We start from the raw sequence: 6,959 nt of genomic DNA, 5'->3' as shown, positions 1-6,959 counted from the left end.
TCTTGCATTAAATTTTGTATTGACGATGTATGTGCTGGTCACGTGCACACATATGTAGTTCACATTCACATTTTTTAGAAATGCCATTCTTTTAACTGCAATTCATTTTTTCTATTTGTACTCCCTCCATCTAGGTGTGTAAGTCATCTTACGAAAACCATATAATCCCAAAACACTAAGGCACGATACATTAACTCCCTCCTCATTTCTTGTTTCGTGACATATCAACCAATAAGAGATGTGGGTCGTGCATGCCTTCAATGGCTTGAGACTTTCAAACATGACATGAAGTGGTTAATTCATTGCATGGATGTAGCGACCCGACCTCAAACGGTCAAGTGTTTGTGCGTCAGTGTCATCCCTGGATCGGTAATGCTGACACACACGGTACTCAAGGATTTATAATAGAGTAGCAATCACACACTTATTACATCTAATGTCTCAAAAGAGAACTTATTACAATAAATATGGCTTAAGGTCATTGAATACGGTAACAGCGGAAGGCTTGGAAGATAAAGTGAGTTCATCAACTCCAACGGCATAGCTGAGCTACACGGCAATGACCTAACGAACCTTACTCCTCGCTTAAAAAGTCTGCAACATAATACGTTGCACCCCGAAAACGGGTCAGCACATGGAATATGCTGGGAGAATAACAAAGTAGAGCAAGAACAGAATAATGCTATCACTACATGCATATTTGGCTGGTGGAAAGCTCTATGGTTATTGTTTTTGCGAAAAGCCAATTTTTCCCTACAACAAAGGAATAGATTTTATTTAACTATCATGGTAATTGAAACATCATTGAGAAGGTTCCTCGAACTCAATCCCAATTAGGGTAGTTAACAACCCAACAAGATTATTTAATAGTGATGAGATACTTAGGATACTCCAAGTACTAGGTACTCAAGATGTCCAAAACCGGGGACACGGCTAACCATGATTAGTTTATACACTCTGCAGAGGTTTGCGCGCTTTTCCCCACAAGACTCGATCTCCTCCATTGGATTTCTCGCACTACATGGTGTTTGAGAAACGGATGACCGAGACACAGTCTTTCAGAAGCATTAACTCCCTACTCCGGGCAGACCATACCAACCTACATCCCTCTACCTGCTGATCCACCTCTTCGGAAGCTTCACGCAACTTACTCAACTATGCTAGAGCCCATAATAGCTTGTGGCTGCACACGAAAGTTTCTAGCATGAAAATATCTCGGTTCTCTTTGAGCCTAGGTGGCGGACCTTAGGATGATCACACGGGTACTCCGGGATATCCTAGGACAACACTGGATTCCCCAGGTGCCCAACAAACAATCTGCCCAGATGTGTATTAAAGTTGCCACCTTAAGTTGAACCATTAATTAACAATCTCACATCTGTCATGGATTCACTCACTCAAACCAAGTCTACGAGCATAGCATAGCAATATAAGCAATACATAGAAGTAACTCCCAGGGTTTGAATATAACAGGGCAATAGGTTCTACCTCATCAACTACTTCCTGTCCCACATGTTAATCACATCCTAATCATGCAATGTTTGAGGATTGGAACTAATGCATAAAAACTGGGTATGGAAGGAGTATGATCAATGTGTTACTTGCCTTGCTGACGATCCGCAAAACCTAGGGACTCGTAGTAGCACGCTTCGCACTCCGGATGTTCTATCACAAACAAACAATAGCATACATAAGAAATCAAGCAAATAAACACGGGTAAATCTCAAATAAGAAGATCTAACCAGAAATTTCAACTTAGGAACTCCGGCTTGCGAAAAGAATCAAATCAAGCGGAGCAACGAAACTCAAACTACGAAAGAAACAAGATCCGTTTACTAATCTGGACTAAAGTCAAATTTTACAGTACCAAAATCTTGTTCAAGTTGATTAAACATAAAGAGGGTTTCCAGACGAACATCTAGGTGCTTGAATCGCCTGATTCCGATAAATGAGCGAAAAGATAAACTGAAACAAAAATCGGATCAGAAATCGCGATCGAAAATAATCGCGGAAAATCCAAGAAAAGAAAACTAATGAATAGGCTAACGAACGAACGTTTGTTGTCTGTAACTAACAAGCGAAAACCGTTCGTTAAAACGAATGTATGAACGAACGTCCGCTATAAACTAAACCGAGAAAACCGGTGAACCGATCTGAAAAAAAATGAACCTAGGGTTTTCTAAAAAAAACCTAACGGCGGCCTATACCTCCTGCGAGGCGGGGCGGCTCCAGCGAAGCGGGGCTGCGGCGGTGGGTGGCGCGAGGCAGCGGCGGCAGGCGGCGGTGCCGCGCTAGGCGGCGGCTGCAAGCGGCGGCGGCGGCGCGGCTGGGGTTGGGTGGCGGGGTGGGGTGCGGGGGCGGTGTATTTAAGGAGGGGGGTGCTTGGGGGAGGGGCAAGGCGGCGCGGGGAGGAGTCCCGGCCGGACTCGGCTAGCAGTGGCGGCGCTTGTGGTCTCCAGGTCAGAGACGAGGCGCGGGGCGGTTGGGCCGGCTTTGCTGGGCTTTGGCCCAGTCGGGCGCTGACTTTTTTTAAAAATAATTTTCGCTGGAACTTAAATAAATCCTAGAAAATAAAATAAAAATCTAAAAATTCCAAAACAAATTTTTGCCGTTTAAAGAAAATATTTAGAACGAGATGAACATTTTCTTGGCCCTAAAATGCAATTTTGAAAAACGTGCAATTTTTCTAATGCGAATAAAATAGCAATAAAATCCGAATAAAATCAAATATTTGATTTTAATATTTTTCCTCCAATATTTCAATTATTTTGGAGAAGTCATTTTATCTCCTCTAATATATTTTAATATGAAATATTTTCGGAGAGAAAAATAATTAAAACCAAAATCCTCGTTTCAATATTTGATAGAATTCAAATATGGAAACAAAGAAATCCCCAACTCTCTCCGAGGGTCCTTGAGTTGCTTAGGTTTTCGAGGATCAAGAAACGAAATGCAATAAAATATGATATGCATGAATGATCTATGTATAACATTCCAAATTGAAAATTTGGGATGTTACAAACCTACCCCCCTTAAGATGAATCTCGCCCTCGAGATTCGGGTTGGCTAGAAAATAGGTGTGGGTGGTCTTTGCGAAGATCATCCTCTCGTTCCCAGGTGGCTTCATCCTTGGTATGGTGGCTCCACTGAACTTTGCAAAACTTGATAACCTTGCTGCGGGTGACTCGGCTGGCAAATTCAAGAATCCTGACTGGCTTTTCCTCATAGGTCAAATCACTATCCAACTGTATCGCCTCCAAGTGTACGGTATCTCTTAATGGTATATCGGCCATCTCAGCATGACACTTCTTCAGCTGTGAAACATGAAATACGTCATGAACTCCTGACAGTCCTTCAGGTAACTCCAACTTGTAGGCAACTTCTCCCATACGTTCTAAAACACGATACGGTCCTACAAATCTCGGGGCTAATTTTCCCTTAACTCCAAAACGTTTCACTCCTCGCAAGGGTGATACTCGCAGATATGCTCTGTCTCCAATTTCATAGGTTACCTCTTTGCGTTTTGAATCTGCATAACTCTTTTGCCTGGATTGAGCTACCTTTAGTCTATCTCGGATCAGCTTAACTTTCTCCTCAGACTCCTTAATCAAATCTGGTCCAAACAACTGTCGGTCTCCGACTTCATCCCACATCAACGGTGTTCTGCACCTTCGTCCATACAGGGCTTCGAACGGTGCCATCTTCAAACTAGCTTGGTAGCTATTGTTGTATGAGAACTCTGCGTAGGGCAAATTGTCATCCCAACTAGATCCATAATCTAGCGCACAGGCCCTCAACATATCCTCCAAAATCTGGTTGACTCTGTCGGTCTGTCCATCTGTCTGCGGGTGGAATGTTGTACTGAACTCCAACCTTTTCCCCAAAGTTTGGTGCAACTGATGCCAAAACTTTGAAGTGAACTATGTTCCTCTATCTGATACGATTGTCCTCGGAACTCCATGCAGACATACGATCCGGTCATATATATCTTGGCCAACTTTGCATTTATATAGGTGGTTTTCACTAGGATAAAGTGAGCTACTTTGGTCAAGCGATCCACTACTACCCATATAGAATCATATCATGATTTGGTCCTGGGAAATTCGGTGATGAAATCCATGCCAAGTTTATCCAACTTCCATTCGGGTATCGGCATAGGCTGTAACAATCCTGCTGGCTTTTGATGCTCAACCTTCACTCTCTGACATACATCACATACGGCTACATACTCGGCAATATCCTTCTTCATACTAGTCCACCAGAAACGTTCCTTCAAATCCAAATACATCTTGGTGTTTCCGGGGTGTATCGAGTATGGTGAGTCATGAGCCTCCTGAAGTATTAACTTCCTGATCTCTGTGTTATTGGGCACATAAACACGGTCTTCAAACCATAAGGTGTCGTGCTCATCCTCACGAAAACCTTTGGCCTTTCCTTCGCTCATTCTCTCTTTTATCTCGTCAATATCTTTGTCATCCTTCTGAGCTTCTCAAATCTTTCCTAACAATGTAGACTAAACCTCCATTGTTGCAACCAAACCTCTAGGAACAATCTCCAATTGAAGTTCCCTGAGATCCTCTGCTAACTCCTTTGGCAATCCCGTGCTTACTAGGGTGTTGGCATAACTCTTCCTACTCAAAGCGTCTGCTACGACATTGGCCTTGCCTGGATGATAGTGAAGCTTCATGTCATAATCCTTTATAAGCTCCAATCATCTCCTCTGCCTAAGGTTCAGCTCCTTCTGTGTGAAAATGTACTTCAAACTCTTATGATCCGTGTACACATCACAATGATTTCCAATAAGGTAATGTCTCCAAGTCTTCAATGCATGCACTACGACTGCCAACTCCAAATCATGCGTGGCATAATTCAATTCGTGTGGTTTTAGTTGTCGTGAGGCATACGAAACAACTCTTCCGTCCTGCATAATCACACTTCCAAGTCCTAGGCGAGAAGCGTCGCAATACACTTGGAAATCCTTGCATATATCCGGCAGATTCAGCACTGGGGCTGTAGTCAAATGTTTCTTTAACTCGTGAAAACTCGTCTCACATTCTTCCGTCCATTTAAACTTGGTATCCTTTTTCAATAACTCCATCATTGGCTTCGCAATCTTGGAAAAATTCTCAATGAATCTCCGATAGTATCCCGCGAGTCCAAGAAAACCGCGGATCTCGCTAACTGAAGTGGGTGCCAACCATTCAGTGACTGACTGAACTTTGGTGGGATCTACTGCTATACCTTCTCCTGATATAACATGTCCAAGGAATCCAACTTCCTTCAGACAAAACTCGCATTTGCTGAACTTGGCATACAACTGATGTTCCTTGAGTTTCTCGAGAAATAAACGCAAATGCTCTTTTTGCTCCTCCTCATTCTTCGAGTATACCATTATATCATCAATGAACACCACAAGAAACTTATCCAAATATTCCATGAACACTTTGTTCATCATGCTCATGAAGTAGGCAGGGGCGTTGGTCAGTCTAAATGACATGACCGTATATTCATACAACCCGTACCGTGTGGTGAATGCTGTCTTTGGTATGTCCTTCTCTCGTATCTTCAGCTGGTGATATCCAGATCGCAGATCGATCTTTGAAAACACCTTGGCTCCTTGCAGTTGGTCAAACAAATCATTGATCATCGGTAGTGGGTATTTGTTCTTGATCTTCACCTCATTTAACGCACGATAATCAACAACCATTCTTAGAGACTTATCCTTCTTCTCAACCAAAAGCATTGGGGCTCCCCATGGTGATGAACTCCGTCGAATGTAACCTTTCTACAATAACTCCTTGATCTGTTTCTTAATCTCCTCCAGATCATTTGCGGGCATCCGATATGGTCTCTTTGATATTGGCCCGGTGCCTGGCAACAGTTCTATCAAAAACTCGATGTCTCGATCCGGTGGCATGCCTGGTAACCCCTCTGGAAAAACATCCGGGTAATCCTTCACTACAGGCACTTCCTCCTGAACAACTCCCATGAGGGTACTCACTTGGCTACTCCTTAGCGCATGCCTAGATACATACTTAATCCTTTTTCCCTCAGGGGTGGTGAGACAAATTGACTTACTAACACAGTCAATGCTTCCTCCATACTTTGACATCCAGTCCATGCCTAATATCACATCCAATCCTTGTGACTCCAAGATTATTAGGTCAGACTGAAAAACATGGCTACCAATGGTTAAGGGTATCTGGTCGCACCATCGACTAGCCATATACTCTGCTCCAGGTGAACTCACTAATAGAGGGGTCCTAAGGGTTTGGGTTGGTAGTTTAAACTTATCCACGAATTCCCTTGATATGCATGAATGCGATGCACCAGTATCAAAAAGAACAAGGGCGGTAAAAGACATAACCAAAAACTTACCAATAACCGCGTCTAGCTGCTCTTCAACCTCCTCCATGCTAACGTGGTTCACTTGTCCTTTGTTGAATGGATTGGGCTTCTTTCCAGCTCTCCCATTGCCGTTTCCATTCTTCGCTTCAGGGCACTCCGTGGCATAGTGTCCAGTCTTCCCGCACTTGAAAGAAGTAAAGTGGCTTAGGTCTCTCTTGGCGGGTGTGGATGGATTGGAACGGTTCTGATTGTTGCTTGCTCCATTCCCATTCCTTGGACCAGTATGATTATGGGTACTTCCTCCATTGTCGGCGTGGCCTCCATGGTTATGAACAAGTCCTCCCGAGCGAATCTCCTTGGGTTCTTCGTCTTCTCCTCCTGGTGCGGGGTCTCCCATGAATACTCCTAGCTTCCTTTCCAGATCGTCATTCTTCTCCACTAGTACGACGATTTCCTCCTCATAATCTTCACGTGTAGCCTTAGGTTCTTCCTCCAGTTCCATGATCCTGGTCATCGCCTTCTTCGGATCTATCATTCCTGCGCACATATGGTTCTCCTGGCGACGTATGTGTTGGTTTAACTCCTGGATGAAAGCTGCAATTGATCTATCC

This window comes from Triticum urartu, chromosome 4A (genome assembly GCF_056163025.1).
Source record: "Triticum urartu cultivar PI428250 chromosome 4A, HENAU_Tu73, whole genome shotgun sequence".
Classification (NCBI taxonomy): domain Eukaryota; kingdom Viridiplantae; phylum Streptophyta; class Magnoliopsida; order Poales; family Poaceae; genus Triticum; species Triticum urartu.
The sequence above is the reverse complement of the archived record's forward strand: the minus strand, read 5'-3'. Positions refer to the sequence as shown.